The 17,507-nt window shown below is 35.6% G+C and overlaps 1 protein-coding gene across 12 annotated transcripts in view; it reads right to left on the bottom strand.

Moving 5' to 3' along the window:
• MAPK10 (mitogen-activated protein kinase 10) overlaps positions 1 to 17,507 on the bottom strand; it is a 585,543-nt gene that overhangs the window by 118,341 nt on the left and 449,695 nt on the right. The gene's annotated exons all lie outside the window — the stretch shown is intronic.

Below are 17,507 nucleotides of genomic sequence, written 5' to 3' on the forward strand. Positions count from 1 at the left end.
ATTGAACTATAAAAAATTTTTCTCCATGTAACCAATCTCTTAGAAACTGGCCATGACTCAGGTTAGGTAACACTAATGAAAACCAACATGTATTGACTATTTACTCAAGCCAAGCATAATATTAACCCATTTAGAGTGTTTTAACAACCTTGTAAGTACATATTTCTACCAGACTTCTCTTCAGGTGAAATAACTGAGATCACACACTGATAAGATTGAGCCAGGATCCTAGCCAGGGATAGAGTCGTATAGTTTCAGAGTCTACATTCTTAACCACCATGTCATGCTGTGTTTTATGCACTGAGCAGTTAATCCAATTCCAAACAAAGGGCAGATTTGGAAAATTTCCAGCTTGAAAATCAAGGGCAGACAGACATTCAAGAAGAATTTGATGATATTGAACATTTCCAAACTTATAGAGAAGTAGAAAATAGGAGCTGAAAAAGGAATTAATCAGTGAATTAATGATTTAGGGGGTCACGATAGCCTTTTCCATAGCATCCTACTTCACTCAAGGAATTATGGTGATAGAACTGGGGCACGGTTCATGAAGTGAAAATGGCAATAGTATGTAGAGACACTAAATTCAGACTACTGTATTCAGAATTTTGATGATGCCGGAGACTCGGAGACCTAATTTGAGGGGCAGGAACATCCTAAATAACTTTTCTTTTTACATGAGAATTCATTGGAAGGACTTTGGTAAGCAGGGGAGAAGATACTGGAAGACAGGAGGCAGGTGATACAAGATAAAGAGCAACTCATAGGTCCCAGGGGGAGAGGATGGAATTGAGAACACAGCTGGCGCCCAGCCTCCTCCGGGAGCTCCTCGTGGAGAAGCAGAGAAGACCACAGATGACAGAGCTAGGAGGTAGAAGAGGAAATTGGGAGCTCACAGGCCTAAGGACATCTGTTTTCTCCAGGAAGTAGGAGGTAAAGCCTTCTGCAAAAAATGGGGCGGGAGAAGTGGAATTGGGAGCTGGCGATGATGGTTGTAAAAGGACTATAACAGCCACCATGGGAAATGAGATAGGGAGCTGATGAGACACATAAGTAAAAGGATTGCTAAGCAGCAACCAGGGCCCAGCTGAGGATGAAGCTCATAAACTTATAATGGAGGAAATCAGCATGATTATGCGATTTCACAAGCTGAGCTCTGCCTTCCAGCAGCACAGAAAACAGCCAGTTGGACTGATCTGAATGGAGGTTTAGAAAACAGGGAGCTTCAGAGGACAAAGAGGGAAGAACACAGAGAGCATCTGAGACTGTCTCTGAAAATCCTTTTTCCCGTTCCAAGCTAAAGAGGAAAAAGGTAATCTAACAGGAGAATGCCAGGCTCAGAGAACAGGGAGGCCCTGAAAGATTCCTGCCCTTAAGGAGATGCAGGGAGAAAAAGGAGGTAGAAGAAGGGACTATGTTAAGGTGACAATTTGGCTTACAGTTTTCCTCTGCTCCCTGATTTTTTCCATTTTCTTAGGCACCTTAAACCTCTGTGCCAGTCAACTATTTGATATTCTAGGTTTGCTATATTTTTGCAATATTAGTTATTCTCTAACTTATATTTTTGTTAGCTTATTTGAGTTTCTCTCATTGGCCACCTGGAAATCTCAAATTCATTTATTCTGGATCAGCCACTAGACCCGTGGTTGGTGTGAGACTAAGAAAAGGCCGCTCCTCTGGGTAAAGGGTGGAGGGCGGCCCCCACATGCTCCTTCATCCACATGTCCTTGTTCAGAGCACTTATTCCCCAACCATATTTTCTAATCCGAGGTGAACCCAAAGGAAAACAAATTTTAAATGTTATTGGATTTTATCTCCCTGGTTTAGGAGTAAATCTTGATTTTTATGAATGGACATATTAAAATCTTTTGTGGAAAATATTTTATTTTATATTTTATTTTTTATTTGTCAGAGAAAGACAGCATGCACAGGCAGTAGAAGCAGACTCCCTGCTGAGCAGGGAGCCAGATGCAGGGCTCAGTCCCAGGATCCTGGGATGACCTGAGCTGAAGGGAAATACTTAACTGACTGAGCCACCGAGGCATCCTGGAAATATTTTAATGATAAAAAATAAAGGTGAATAAAGATGAGGAAGATCATAGCTAAGAGAATTTTAAAGTATGTGTCTTTAAATTAAAAAAAACCCATGTCCAAATGAAGTAGCTAAATTCCCTCTCTGATAGTGATTTAGATTCCCCCATCATAGAGAGAAGCTTAAACTGTAACTGTTCAAGTCTCGATTCATAACTTTGGACATGTAAAATGAAACTCACTTGACAAGTCAAATATTTTAAATAAATTTAACTAACCTAGAGTAGAGAGTGGAACAAGGAAATGATAGGGCTGTCACTCAAATTTCCAAACCAAAAGATGTCTTCCTTTGTCCTCAGCTCCCGCATTCAAAGCCATGATTAGTAAGACAACTCAGACTCTATAAACAGAATGTGATGCTGAAATGGGCCAGGAGCATGACTGTAGAGAAAGGGGCCAATTACCTTCCTTCTGAGCTTTATAAAAAGTTCCTTGAAACCTTAGTATTTTTAGTTATAATATTTATAACATCTACCTGCTCTTCTTTTGGTTTTTTGTTTGTTTGTTTTTAGCTGTCTTTCCTACAGATAGAATAGAGCAGTAAAAGAGAATGATTTCTGGAATCTGAGGAAAAGCAATTGCCATCTGCTATTTTAGCATAATTTAACTGAAGACTTGGCTTCCTTTCTATAAGGAACATTGGCTCTTTAAGATGCACTGGATAGTGCAGGAATAAGCCTTTAGGTATTTATATTTAAATTATGGTTTTTTTTTTTTTTAAATATAACCACGGATGCACTTTAATCCTAACAATTAACCAGGATTTACGCATCTAGAGATGCATGAATAGAACATGGGCCATAAACCAATTTTATTTTTGCAATGAAAATAATCTACTGAAGCCCTAGAAGAATAGGTCCTTAAGAGAATTAAGAATCAGTCTTACTTAGCCATTTAATCTTTGGGATTAAAGTAGAAACTGAGAAATAAATAAATAAATGTGTTTGCTAATTACTTTTCCTGATTGTTTATATCAACACATGATTTACAGAGAAGACTGAATCATCTGTAAGTAAATAATTGTCTATGGAAATTTAAATGACTGTTTTGCCCCTCTACCAGGAAAAATGCTTCTGGGCTACAAACTCTTGCTATCAGTTTTTTTACTACAGCTATATAAATTAATTACAAATTTACTGAAAAATGACAGATTCAGAATAAATGTCCATACTATATTCTAAAAACCAAATATAATTTTTAAGATTTTAAACTACCAAACCCTTCAGTTTTGATTATTACACGGGCCATTATATATTTACAAATATGAACACATACATACTTAATGGCTAATATGCAGAAATATGGATCTTACATAATTTTTTTTCTGTAAGCATTCTGCAATTGAACTTCTCATATTTTCTGAAAATACCACATTTTCTCTATGAAGGAAAAAAATTCGTAAATATTAACCATCAATTAAGAAATACAGGAAGTATGTACAGGATCGTGCAATGCAAAAGGATCCAAAGGCAAAATTGGGGGTAAAAAATACCGTTTCTGTCCTATTGCACAGACCACTGCAGCTTCATGCCTCTTACCAATATAAAGGCAATATTTGAAGCTCAATGCTCCTTATATTGAGAAGGTTGCAATTAAGGGTCTAAATTGTAAAATTAATGGAAAAAAACAGGGATACAAGATGTGATGCTATTTCAGATGTGGATCAAAGCAGTCATCTCCACTGGTCAGGGGCTAATTGGAAATGTGTGACTAAAACCACATCATTTAGCAAAATGGTTTTTTAGGATCTCTAAGAAATGTACAATAGGACTGTGAGTGATGTGTCCAGAAACCAAATAAAATCATCATTCAGGACCCACTGATCCCATGTCTTTTGTGTTACACAGGAAGTCTGATACTTCAGGAAATCCTCTGGATGATTTTACCCATTTTTCTTCACACCTTCAACCTCATAATCACAAAACTCTTCTATCCGAAGTCTGCTTAAAGATGGCTAGCTGGGTCTCTGCAGTCATGTTACAAATTTACAAACTAATATTTAAAACTTGTAAAGATATTATAAATAATCTCGATTAACTGGAGCTCAGAATGCAAGATAGGAACAAAAATGTTCAGATGTTTCTTTGCTAGACTCACTTATGGAGTACTAGTAAAGTAATTTTTTAAATCCCATGTTCTCAACTATAATTCAATTATAATTGTTATTATATTATTATTATATTCAATTATTATTATAATTGAATATAATATGCACATTTTGATAATAATGTAGCTGGTACAATCAGCCATCTTCCTGGATTATGTAAATTGACCTTTTGCAATCTTCCACTGGTTAAAAAAAGTAACATTAAGTCTACCATCCTTGAATCTATTAAAAGTCACAGCAAGGGGTGCCTGGGTGGCTCAGGCTGTTAAGTGTCTGCCTTCTGCTCAGGTCATGAACTCAGAGTCCTGGGATCCAGCCCTGAGTGGGGCTCCCTGCTCAGTGGGGAGTCTGCCTCTCCCTCTCCTTCCACCCTTCCCTCTGCTCATGCTGCTCTCACTCTCTCTGCCCCTCTCTCTCTCACTCTCTCTCAAATAAATAAATAAAACCTTTAAAAAATAAATTTAAAAAATTAAGGTCATGATAATATCAGATTTAAGACAATTTCTTATACCTAATTTTATCTTTTTGAGTCCTGTAAGATAAATATTATCCCCATTTTACAGACGCATAAACCAAGGTCCTAGAGATAAATTTAAATACAATCATTGAGGAAATACAATGGTAAACCCAATTATCTTGAAGTGTAAGTATATTTATAACTATAAAGACAAAACATGACAATATAAGATATCTTAAAGTATCTATAGTTGAATTGATAATATTTAAATGTGTAAATATTTTATAGAATTCAAATAATTTATGTAATTAATTTCCTTCCTAATCATAATCAGCAATAAACAGATATAGAATATCTTTGCATCATGTGCCCTAATATTACTAAGTTTCTATCTCTTTTTTTCTGGTACTATTTACAAATATTCCCTAAACTTCACAAGCCATTAAAAAAAAAAAAAAGAAAAACTGTGCTATTAGTTCAAAGATGATTAAATCAGTGTATAGAAGGAATAGCTCCAATTCATCACCAAGACTAGAAAAGCTGTTAAAAGTGTCAGTGACTCAAGAGTGTCTTTTTCTTTAATAAAAATGAGTACATTAAAAAGAGAGGGCCTACAATAAGCCAATTTTCCTGTACTTAGAGGCTATTATTATTTGAAGAAGTTTCCATGGACAACAATTGCTTTACTAATATGACTTGACTTGGCATTATTACCAGAAATTTTTTTGCGCTTCTGAAAAATTCAGATTTTTTGTTTGTTTCGTGCTTGATTCTGCCGCTTCATTGTATCCAGTTTAGTTTTTGATGAGTTCTCTGACTTACCCACAGTGATTCTACCTACTAGTACTATGTAGAAGTAGAAAGTCAAAGATTCAAATTGTGGTCCACAATTTAAAAAAACAAAAATAAAACAAACAACAAAGAAAAGCCCTGTCCTTCTGCACTCCTACTAAGGCATGGGGAACTCTGCAGTCCATAACACACTCCTTTGGGAGTGGTTTTGATTTGTCACATTATCAATATTCTACTCTGATGTACATGGGATCCCTTACTCCCCAAGTCCCTTATATGTTGGGTAGATACCAAGTCACATCTATGTTTTTCATCTTCAAATTGTACTCGGGAATAAACAAGATTTAAACCATGTGCATCTACACAAGATGACCTGCAGTACGAAACGCTGGGCTAAGGAAGGGCTTATTAGATAAAATGCTGTAACAACGTCTTTTCCTACACCACAGTGTTCCTTATGGAATGGTTTGGGTTTTTTTAAGATTTTATTTATTCATTTAAGAGAGAGAGCATGAGTTGGGGAGGGGAAGTGGGGGGAGAGGGAGATGCAGACACCGTGCTGAGCATGGAGCCCAATATGGGGCTCGATCCAGGGCCCGGAAGTCATAACCTGAGCTGAACGCAGACACTTAACCATTTGAGCCACCTAGTTGCCCCACTTATGGACTGTTTTCATTCCCTGTACATTCCCTAGTACAGGAATTTTAGACCTCCCTTTAGTCAATCTAACAACTTGACTAAGATGAAAGGACATTGCCAGGAATGTCTATCACATTGGTGAATCTCTATTCACCAATGTCAACTTATCAAAGGAAGGTAAGAAAACAGGAATACGTTAACACCCAAGGTTCTGTTGAACATGCCTGGCGACTTATATCTTAGATTGTTTACCTACATAGGATTTTGTTGCTGTAGATCACTAATTGCAGGACATTCACCAGAAAGGATTTTTTGGATTTTTGTGGAAAAACAGAAAAAAAAAATATATATATATATACATACACACACATATACACACACATATATAGATATGTACGAAATTCATGTGTGTTTCTCTGTTTCTGGCATATATTTGATTAAGATAAATGAATCCATTGGATTAATAAGTATGCTTTATATATATATATACACATATAATATGTATTATAAATTATATATTGGTTATATATTATGTACATAAATATATGGATATATCCAATTTAAGATAAATTAATACACTGGGTATTCCCAGTGCATCTTATCAATACAATTATTTCAACTCTAATTAAATTCTATCTCTAGCTCTAATTGGAATTCATAAAAGTTTAGTTAACATAAAATGTATCATCTTATTTCTAAATATTTAATTTTCTAGGCACAGAGTTTTTATAAGCCACATAGTCTCTGCTTTAGTCAGTATTAAGCTTTCATCTTTGATACAAATATCCTATAAAAGATCACCTTGCAAAATTGGATTGGTACTGCTTACAAGCTGATTATAAGAAGATGACAAGGAGAACAAGTCCGAGAACAGAAAGAATATGGTTTTAATTCTTGTCATTTAAACTGTACAATCAGCTCTTTTTAGTTAAAGAGCCGACCAACCTTGGCAAGTCTTCTTTGCTTAAAATCTTGGTTGCTGGCTTTTGCCACCATTTTCATTGTCAGTTTGAATCATCTTTGGAGAAAGAAATAGAGAAAACAGAAATGTTTCTTGGCTTGACAAGCAACAGCAGGATGGAAGTGATAGAAGACAGTAAACTCTCTGCTGATTTGTTCCTATGTTCTTTTTTTGTTCTGGCACGAGTAGTAGAAACAATCCTAATGAAATCCTCTTCTGATGATTAGAAAAATGTTCTGAAATATTTGCTCATCTAGCATTGGACCACTGTTGTTAAAAAAGCATCTTCTAGATTATAATATTACACCTAGGAAGGTACAGAGAACTTCTTTGTTCACATGGAGAAGCAGAATCATTGTTTCTTCTTTTTTTAAATTTATTCAGGTATTGTTGACATACAATATTACGTTAGTTTCAAGTGTACAACATATTGATTTGACATTTATGTACATCGCAAAATGGTCATCACAATAAGTCCAGTTACCATCTATCACATTACAAAGTTAATACGGTGTTATTGATTATATTCACCATGTTGTATATTACATTCCCATGACTTACTTATTTTATAACTGGAAGTCTGTACTTCTTAATCCCCCTTACCCATTTTGCCCATCCCCCAAACCTTCTTTCTTCTGGTGAACACCAATCTGTTCTCTGCATCAGTGAGTCCAGGTTTTATTTCCACATACAAGTGAAGTCATGAAGCATTTGTCTATCTCTGTTTGAATTGAGTTTGCTAATATTTTGTTGGGATTTTTCCATCTATGTTCATCAAGGATATTGGCCTGTAACTTTCTTTTTTTGTGATGTTCTACTCCGGTTTGGATATCAGGGTAATACTGTCCATGTAAAATGAATTTGAAAGATTTCCAATCTCTTCAATTTTTTGGAAGAGTTTGAAAGGATAGGTATTACATCTTTAACTATTTGGTAGTATTAACCAATGAAGCTCTCCTGTCCCAGATTTTTGTGTGTTGGAGGGTTTATTTGAGATTTCTTTCATGTCTTTAGGTGAATATTGTGAACTTTCCTCTTGCAACTGTTTTTGCCGCATCATCTAGATTTTGGTATATCTTATTTGTTTTCTTTTATCTCTAGGTATTTTTTATTTATTTTTTAACTTCTATGGCCCCCACAGTTGTTCAGTAACATATTGTTTTATCTCTTCATATTTGCTGTTTTTCCGGTTGTCTTCTTGTGATTGACAATTAGTTTCATATTATTGTGGTCAGAAAATATGCTTGATATGATTTTAATTTTCTTGAACTTTTTGAAACTTGTTTTATCACCTAATATGTCATCTGTTCTCAAGAATGAGCCACATGGACTTGAGAAGAATGTGTATCCTGCTGCTTTGGGGTGGGATGTTTTATAAATAAGTCAAGTCTATTTGGTTTAATATGTCATTTAAGGCTGATGCTTCCTTATTGATTTTCCGTCTGGTTGATCCATCCTCTGAGAAAAGTTGAGTGTTAAAATCCCCCATTATTATTGTATTGCTGTCAGTTTCTCCCTTTAGGTCCATTGGTATGTTTTACATATTTAGTGCTCCAATATTGGGTGCATATATATTTATACCTGTTTTATCTTATTGGACTGACCCCTTTATCATTATATAATGTCCTTCTTCATCTTTTATTATGGTCTATTTTAAAGTCTATTTTGTCTAGAAGAGTATAGCTACTCCAGCTTTCATTTTGTTTCCATTTGCATGAAACATCATTTTCTATCCCTTCATTTTCAGTTTGTGTACCCTTACATCTGAAGTGAGACTCTTACTGACAGCATATAAATTGTATCATTTTAAAAAATGATTTTATTTATTTATTTGACACAGAGAGAAAGAGCACAAGCAGGTAGGTGGGGAGAAGCAGGCTCCCCACTGAACAGAGAGCTCAAGGTGGGGCTTGATCCCAGGACCCTGGGATTATGACCTGAGTTTAAGGCAGACTCTTAAATGACTGAGCCACCCAGGTGCATTCAAATATGTCCTCATTTAAGAACCATTCAGCCACTCTTTGTCTTTTGATTGCAGAATTCAGTCCATCTACATTTGAAATAATTCCTGATAGGTATATACTTATTGCCATTTTGTTCACTGTTTTCTGACCATTTTTGCAGTTCTTCTCTTTCTTTCTTCTTTTTCTCTTTTCCCTGTGGCTTGGTGAATTTCTTTAGTGTTATGTTTAGATTCCTTTCTTATTTTCTTTTTTGTATTTACGTTATGTTTTTGCTTTGTGATTTCCAGGAGGCTTACATATAACAGACTATTTATATAAGTCTTTTTTTAAGTTGAGAGCAACTTAAATCTGAACACCTTCCAATATTTTTACTCCCCTGCCAATTTATGTTTTTGATGTCACATTTTACATTTTTTTATTATATATGTCTGTTAGTTAATTATTGTAGTTTTAGTTAACTTTACTACTTTTGTCTTTTAACCTTCTGAAGTAACTTTAAAAGTGATCAACCTATTGCCTTTCCTATATTCTTACCTTTTCTGGGGAGATTTTCACTTTCATACGTTTTCTTATTATTATTTTTTGCCTTTTTTTTTTCAGCTTAAAAGAGGTCCCTTCAATATTTCTTGTAAGTCAGTTTGGTAGTAGTAAACTCCTTTAGTTTTTGCTTTTCTAAAAAACTCTTTATCTCTCCTTCAAATCTGAATAAATAATCTTGCCAGGTAGCATATTTTTGGTTGAAACTTTTTTTGTTTTTTGTTTTTTGTCTTTCTTTCAGCACTTTGGATATATTGTACCACTCTCTTCTGGCCTGAAAAGTTTCTGTTGAGAATCTGCTGATTGCTTTATGGAGTTTCCCTTGTAACCGTTTGTTTTTTTCTTTATGCTTTTAAGATTCTCTCTTTAGCTGTTGGCAATTTAATTATTATATTACTTGGTGTGGAGCTATTTGAGTTCATTTTATATGAAGTTCTCTGGGCTTACTGGTCCTGGATGTCCATTTCCCTTCTCAGGTAAAGGAAGTTTTCAGCCATTATTACTGTTTTGTTTTGTTTTTTTAAATAAACTTTCTGTCTCTTTCTCTCTTTCTTCTTCTGGACCTTTCTGAATATTATTCTGTTTGATATTATCTCAGAGGTCCCTTAAATTATTTTCATTTATTATTATTACTATTTGGGGGCCCCCTGCCTGGATGAGTCTAATGCTTCCGAGTTGCTGATCCGTTCATCTATTTCATCCAGTCTGCTATTGAATCCCCCGCGTATTTTTCAGCTCAGTCGTATTCTTCAGCTCTGAGACATCTGTTTGGTACTTTCTTGTTTTCTATCTCTTTGTTAAAGTTCTCACTATGCTCATCCATTCTTCTCCCAAGTTCAGTGAACATCTTTATGACCATTACTTTAAGTTCTTTATCAGATATATCTTATCTATTATTAGATCTTTTTCTGAATTTTTGTCTTGTTCTTTCATTTAGAATATATTTGTTTCTTCATTGTGTTTGACTCTCTGTGTTTCTGTGTATTTGGCAAAATAGCTACCTCCTTCAGTAGTGATCCTTCTCATTCAACCTTGCCCAAGCTTTTGGTTATTCCCTGAATTTTTGTGTTTGTGGTTGTCTAAAATTCCTGATTTATTCTTGATATAACCCCATGTTGGAGTCTGATCCAAGGGGAAGAATCTCATTTAGCACCTGACTTCAGACTGATTGGAAGCCAAACCCTCAGATAACAGCCTTAGAGTATATAAATATATCCAGTCCTATGAGTCTGCAATTGTAATTTCTGTTAGCCTGCAGACCAGGACATCTGGAGGTGTCCCCTAGGTGATAATTGCAATGGGAGCTCCAAAAGAGTATATGAACTCCTTTCTGGGAAGTCACACGGAGATACAGTAAAGTCAAGGGAGTGTACAAGCATGGTGTCTCCCTGGTTTTGCTCCTAGACCTCTAAATGTGTAAAAAAAAAAAAAAAAACAGAAGCATGTTCTTCAGGCTGACGCTAATAGGCCTTTTTCATAGAAAGACAGGAGCTGTGTTTCAGTCTGCTGTCTGCATACTTCCCTGTGGGCAGTGGCCTGCCAAGAGCTGTCTTTCTGGTTGTTACAGTCCCGTGGAGCTCTGGAATGCCAGTCCTCTTGGCCATCATGGTCAGGTGATCAAGACCCCTGTGTAGATTGCACATGCCCCTGGCTCTAGCAAGGCAACTGAAGAATTTAGTAGGCAGAGTATGCCTGCCTGCTTCAGAAAGACAGAAAGATAATGTCTTGCTTATGCATGCTTGCAGGCTTCAGTGATACAGCAAGAGAGAACTCTGTCAGTGCATGCACTGTCTTTAGGCAGAGTGTGGAAAGATGCCATGACTGCTTGTTCTTGTCTTCCCCAGTCATGGAACAGGGGGGAGTTGCAATTGTCTCTGCTCTCTAGTTTCAGCAAGTGCTGTAAGTTCTTACCCCAACTTGTCCCAGCCATGATTCCATGTCCAAGCTTACCTGCTTATAGTAGCAATTTGTGTGGAGAATATAACAATGGCATCTGTCAGTGCCTCTGTCTCCGGGGAGAATCTCAGTTGCCCCCCACCCCTCAACCCAATGATCTCAGATCAGCAAATGAATCTCCCTCACCAATATTCTAAGTATTTTTCAAATTGCTATTTATTCACTGGACCTTAGGGAGAGCATGACCACACATGAGACTTCCAAGAGGGGAATTTCAGTTTCCTATGGCATTTGGGATCCCCAGACATCAGCCTTATTGGTTTTCCAAACCAGACATTCTGGGGTTTCATTTTTCTGGGGCACAACTCCCAGGCCAGGATGCCTGATGTGGGACACCAACCCTTTGCTCCTCTGGGAGATATGCTTATCAGATGAGATCCCTCCCAATTGTGTGTTGCTGCACTGTGGGTAGGGTTTTTGCAAGATTTTTTCTCTGTCTCATCTACCATTCTTTTTTTTTTTTTTTTAAGATTTTATTTATTTGACAGACGGAGATTACAAGTAGGCAGAGAAGCAGGCAGAGAGAGAGGAGGAAGCAGGCTCCCTGCTGAGCAGAGAGCACGATGGGGGCTTGATCCCAAGTGCCTGGGATCATGACCTAAGCCAAAGGCAGAGGCTTTAACCCACGAACCACCCAGGCGCAACTCATCTACCATTCTTTTTTTTTTTTTTTTTTTTTTTTTTCTACCATTCTTGATGTGGTCATTTTATCCTTTATTGCAAAGAAAAGTTCATCTAGTTTTCAGATCTTTTCCAGAGGGAAATGATCCTTATGTAGGTGTAGACTTGGAAGTTCATGGGAGGAAGTGAGTTCACAACCTTCCTACACTGCCATCTTGGACCCTGCTCAATCATTGTCTCTTTCTGTTACAATAGATAATCTTAATTTTTTTTTTTTTCTCAGAAGTAGGAAGGGGCATTTGGGTGGCTCAGTGGCTTAAGCCTCTGCCTTCAGCTCAGGTCATGATCTCTGGGTACTGGGATAGAGCCCCACATGGGCTCTTTGCTCAGTGGGGAACCTGCTTCCCCCTTTCTCTCTGCCTGTCTCTCTGCCTACTTATGATCTCTCTCTTGTCAAATAAATAAATAAATAAAATCTTTAAAAAAAAAAAAAAAAAGGAAATAGGGAGAAAATTTTCATTGATTCCAAAATATTTCCCATCATATTTTATTTAATGATTTTCAATAATGACGTTTTTGGTCCATTATCCATGGTGAATGAAAAAATAGCATAGTAGTGATTATTTCCTTTTGAAGATATTTTAGTATTGCCTGTTTGTTCTCCTGATAGTAAGTAAGCAGTGAAGCAATCCAAAGAGAGGAAAGAAAGTATAAGAACTTAATAATAAATTTAAGGTAACTGAAACAGTAGAAATGAGATTCCACTTCAAACGTAAGTACCAATATGTCAACATTTGCACTTGAAAAGCAAAATCCTTATTATACAAACACACAAAATTTTGTAGTGGCACATAAAAAACAATAATTGATGATAAATAATTCTTTTGGAATTGGTTCCTCCATGTTTTATTCCTGTTCTAAAGAAAATAAGCCAAAATAAATGAATTATCTATTTCAGATTATCTGCTTTCCATGCCCAAGGTTCCCAGATACTCCTAATTTCCAAATTCTCCCAATCGCTATACTCAGGATTATATGGGGCATTCAAAATACACAAATTTGAGTGTTCATGAACAGGGGAATGGTCTGTAGATTTTAGAAACATGTCTAAAAGTGAATGTGCGTTTGATTTAGGAGAGGTGGATAAACTCACCAATGACAAAAGGCAATAAAAAGGAAATTAAATTAAAGGCTGCAGATAGAGAGGAAAAAATAATAAAAGAATAGATCTTCAAGAGAAATAGTATACTATTAACCTAAGTCATGATAAATAAACAAAGTTATCTCAAACTATGTTGAGAAAGAGAGACAACTATATTCATGTTGGGAAAGGAATGGGCTGGAATTGTGGTGTCTATGCACAAAGTAGAGTAGCGAGCTGGAAGATAAGGAAGAGGAATATGCCATCCTATTTTTATCCTTTCATCTTGGTCTTTGCTAACTCTGTTTCCCTCAGCTATAAACCAAAAGACTAATAATAATCCCAGGAAACTCCAAGGCTAACATTTTGGAATTCAGGTGTCCTTACTGACAAACCTGCTGATAAACTTGTTGTAAAACTGGATTAAAAATTTTACTCAAGGACATTTTATTATTAAAATCTATTTCAGTTAGTATACCTAAGACCTAAGGTGCTTTCTGCCCTATACAAGGAGAAATAGAAGACGAAAATGTCCCAAAAATACTCCACAAAATTTTTAGTAGATTTTCAGATGTTTCTGGGATAGTCTGCTAACTTCTTGAGAAAAATGTTGCGTTGGGTCTATTTTTCAGTATTTCAATCATTAAAAATCTATTAGCTTACTTTCATTAGTGTCCTCATTTTCTGTGACAGTTTTGTTAAAAGGAAAATAAAACAATCCTAATGAGTATGAACTGAGAAATGTAACAAAACTTTCCTATGTTCTACAATTTTCCTTTGAAGAAAGATAACCAGAAATCCCTCTACTTTCTCCATTTTCTGTCTCTTCTCCTTCAAAAAATTTTTTTGTCTTATCTTCTATTACATTTTGAAAGTTGTTCATAAATGCAGTGATTTCCTAAATGGGTTTCCCACTCCCCAGGTAGTATATAAGACATCTAGTAGAATGCAGAAAATATAAACATATATTGTAATGTAGAAAGTAAATTACAATTATTAATATTTAATAAACAAATTAATACTCGTCCCTCCCAAACACATATTATCCCCCTCTAGCAGTTGGTCTTATATTACCTAGGGTAAAAAATTTTTGAAAGGAAAAAAGAAATTCCATAGTTTGAGGGAGATTGACAGTGGCACCATAAATTCCTTCCTCTGAAAACATTATAGTTCAGTGTGCCTGCTCTAGGAGGTTTACAGCATTTAACTTAATAGTAGAATCTTTATTATACTGTCTGTATTAGTACTGCTGTACAACAAACCTCCACAAACTTAACTGCTTAAACAACACGAATTTATTATCTGACAGTTCTGCAGGTCCAAAGTCCTTATGTGGGCCTCACCAGGCTAAAGTCAGGATGTTAGCAGACTGATTCCTTTCTGGAGGTGCTAGAGGAGAATCTGTTTCCATGTTCGTTTGGGTTTGTTGGGAGATTCCAATTCCCTGTGGTTACATGACTCTAATGCAGTCTGTGTATTCTTGCTGGTTGGCAGTTGATAGCCATTCCCAGCTTCTGGAAGCCACCCCCTTCTTTGACTCATGACTTTCATCCTCTATCTTCAAAACCATCAAAAATAAAGCAAGTCTTTCTCATGTTTTAAATTTCATCTCTCCTTTCCCATTGCATCTCTCTGACCCCCTCTTCTGCTTTTCTTTTCCACTTTTTAAGAACTCATCTAATTAGATTGTTATCTCCTGAAAGCTCAGGATGAACTCCCCATATTAATGCCCTTAACCTTAGTCACATCCACAGTGTCCCTCTTGCCACATAAAATAACATAGTTAAGGATTCTGGGGGATTAGAGTCTGGGCGCCTTTGGCGGGACGATTATTCTGCCTTCCATGTCAAGAAATTATTTTGTGTCACAAAGAGGTTCACCTCATACGCTCACCATAACTAATAAATAAATAAATACTAAGAATAAGAATTTCTTTACCTAAATATCTTTGAAATAAAAGTTTTGATCCATTGTTAAAAATATTAAACTATTCCAGTTTTTAATAGCAAAAACACCTACTGATTGACATAAATTTCAATAAAAGCCTACTGATGACATAAATTTCAATAAAAATAAAAAATTGACATAAATTTCAATAAATTTCAATAAAAGCCTGATTTGATAAATCGGGTTTAAATGCTAGTAAATTATGTAGAAATGCACCAACCATGCACTGCTGCCATTTTCACTAAGCACTAAGAGTGAACTTAAAACCTGTTATCAAAATGAAGTGCAACTTTAAAATTTATGTCCACACAAAAACCTGTATATGGATATTTAAAGCAGCTTTATTTATAATTACCAAAACCTGGAACAAACCAAGATGTCTTAAAGTGGGTGAAGAGATAAACTGTGGCATACCCAGACAATGAAAAATTCAGTGACAAAAAGAAATGAGTTATCAACCTATGAAAAGACATGAAAGAACCTGATGTACATATTACTAAGTGAAAGAAGCCAATCTAAAAAGTCTATATTCTATTCGATTCCAACTATATGACATCCTAGAAAAGGCAAATTTATGGAAATAATAAAGAGGTGCCAGGGTGGCTCACTTGGTTAAGCGTTTGCCTTTGGCTCAGTTCATGATCTCAGTGTCCTGCAATGGAGCCCCGCTTCACGCTCCCTGGTAAGCAAGGAGTCTGCCTCTCCCTCTCCTTCTGCTCCTCCCCACTGCATTTTGTCTCTCTCTCTCAAACAAATAAATAAATAATCTTTAAAATCTATGGAAACAGTAAAAAGATCAATGGTTGCCAGGAGTTCGGAGTAAAAGGAGGGATGAACATGTGGAGTATAAAGAATTTTTAAGGCAGTGGAAGTACTCTGTATGATACCATAATAATGAATACATATCATTTTACATTTGTTTAAATCCATAGAAATTACAACACCTGGAATAAACCCTAATGTTTACTATGGGCTTTAGTAATTATGATGTATCAATGTATCAACTGTAGTAAATGTACCACTTTTGTGGGGGAATGTTGATGATGGGAGAGGTTATGCATGTGTAGAGGTAGGAGGAATATAGAGGAATATGGAAAATCTCTGTACCTTTCTCTCAATTTTACTGTGAACCATTTTTCTTTAAAAAAAAGAAAAGCCTTAAAAAAATAAAAAAGGAAGTGAACCAGAATTTAAAATTGTTTATGAAATATAAAATAAAAGGTTAAAAAATAATGAACACTTCCACTACCACATTGCTATCATCAAAATTACATTGTATCAAATGAGTGAAAAAAAGTTATACATAAAATGTGTTTTGGTTTTGTTTTTTTTTAAAAGATTATCTATTTATTTGACAGACAGAGATCACAAGTAGGCAGAGAGGCAGGCAGAGAGAGAGGAGGAAGCAGGCTCCCTGCCGTGCAGAGAGCCCTATGCGGAACTCTATCCCAGGACCCTGGGATAATGACCTGAGCCAAAGGCAGAGGCTTTAACCCAGTGAACCACCCAAGTGCCCCAAAATAGGCTTTTAAATAATGTTTATTTCATCTTTAGCTCATCCTTTAAAAGTGTTCATGTTTCCAAATGGACATCACTAATGTAAGAGTAATTTATATAACAAATAAGTGTATTGATCTAAGTAAATATCTTCTCAAAAATAAATATACATATTTATGGTATATGTGTTAAATTTTTACTTACAAGTATGAGCTATCAAGTTGAAAATTATTATGTTAATAAGTTCATACTAAATACATTTGATGGCTACACTGCAAGTTAAAACTGCATAAAATAAATGCTTATCAATTTGGTATCATCACTTTTGTAAGAATTTTATAACAAGTAATCAAGCTTTGATTTGTCATCATTTTAGATTGCCACTCAAAAGTGTCATAAGAGAATGGTTACTAAGGGAGCCCAGAATCTTTCCATTTTGGAAATGTACAACAGACATTTTTAAATACCACTTTTTCTAACAGGTAACTGAATTTTAAATATTGAACTCTAAATGTGACAGGAACAGTTGATACATCATTTATACTTTCTTAGAGTGCAGCAAATTTTATTTGCTTGTTATCTTAACACATAGCCCGTCATTTCTTACCTTCATAAACATCCAAATAAAATTTTCTAAATGTATTCGCAACAGATAGAAAACCTCTGGCTTTCTTTGTTTCTCCATGGTTGTTGTGTAATGGACATTTTTGGTGAGTAGAAAGACTAGTGACAAGCAAAGTTGTATGTACTTTTAGTAAATGGGTAATGAATTACAAATCATGCTTGTAATTCTCAAA

Source organism: Mustela erminea, chromosome 2 (assembly GCF_009829155.1).
Source record: "Mustela erminea isolate mMusErm1 chromosome 2, mMusErm1.Pri, whole genome shotgun sequence".
Lineage (NCBI taxonomy): Eukaryota > Metazoa > Chordata > Mammalia > Carnivora > Mustelidae > Mustela > Mustela erminea.